The 1,178-nt window shown below is 40.7% G+C and overlaps 1 long non-coding RNA gene across 1 annotated transcript in view; it reads right to left on the bottom strand.

Moving 5' to 3' along the window:
- LOC139763856 (uncharacterized) overlaps positions 1 to 886 on the bottom strand; it is a 2,290-nt gene extending 1,404 nt beyond the window's left edge. Inside the window, exon 1 of the long non-coding RNA XR_011716274.1 lies at positions 768 to 886. This is a non-coding gene — a long non-coding RNA (uncharacterized lncRNA). The remainder of the gene's footprint in view (positions 1 to 767) is intronic.
- Between the last annotated feature and the right edge of the window lie 292 nt (positions 887 to 1,178).

Consider the following 1,178-nt stretch of genomic DNA (forward strand, 5'->3'; position numbering starts at 1 on the left):
GGGTGTGCTACCCGGATTAATTCATGGTGATACATATCCTAAGTAATCTAAATTTAAACCCAAATAGGACTTATGATATATCTCTCTTTACATCTTTCAAATCTCCCGTGGATTATTTCTACCACAAGTAATGGTGACTATGGCAACTTTATGGTATGAGAAACGGAGGAAGGCTGTGGCAGTGGGTGAATAGAACAGTTGGAATGTTAAGTTACAGCGAGGCGATAAGAAAACGAACAGCTTGTTTCCAAGATGACAGGTAAGTAATTAATATTCCAAGTGGAGTGCCACTTAATAACAGCAAGTGTGTAGCTCGCACTTATCTTTCTCTATCTGATGTTATATATGTCTGTTGTGCTGTAGATATCAGAGAACATGATATAACAGATAACCACTCTAAATGATATATGAAAAAAAACTGATTCTCAGATAAGTCGCCACAAGAGTGTTGTGAAAAAAGAAAATAGAATGTGTTCTTGTACATCTCAAGTAATATATCATTACGTCCAATTAAAGGTATATCATTACGTCTAATTAAAGGGATGATTTGATATGAATATAGACTACCACTGTCCAATAGTGACTAAACCGCACTTAAAAACCTTGCAGAATTGAAGTTCACAAAACTAACACATAATCGAGCTTAACACAAACGTATGCCAGATGTGGAGCAACAAAGTAACAGACTGTCAGGATCACCAACTAAAGATGCTCACAGAGACTTGTGGCAGCACCAGCACCTGGCCAGTGTGTGTGTGTATACTCACCAAAGCTCGCAGACACTTCATGTTGGCTGGGGTCTTGGTGTACCTCGCTGTCAGGAGAGGATCTGGATTATGACACCCTTCGTCTGTCCCAGGGCTTTTATAGCAAGTTTCAGGTAGTGAACCCTAACGACACAGGAATTATCACCGATTAGGCAAAAACTGACTGAGTATCTTCCGGGTATTTTTGCCATGGTCTCTCTCTCTCTCTCTCTCTCTCTCTCTCTCTCTCTCTCTCTCTCTCTCTCTCTCTCTCTCTCTCTCTCTCTCTCTCTCTCTCTCTCTCTCTCTCTCTCTCTCTCTCTCTCTCTCTCTCCAGTACAACTACCCAGAAAAATGCAATGTAGAGCAAAAGCAAATGTTCGAGTTACAGAGGCATAAATCTGTTCACTGCGCCAAAAATGCTCACTTGTA

The sequence above is a fragment of the Panulirus ornatus genome, chromosome 48, assembly GCF_036320965.1.
Source record: "Panulirus ornatus isolate Po-2019 chromosome 48, ASM3632096v1, whole genome shotgun sequence".
Taxonomy (NCBI): domain Eukaryota; kingdom Metazoa; phylum Arthropoda; class Malacostraca; order Decapoda; family Palinuridae; genus Panulirus; species Panulirus ornatus.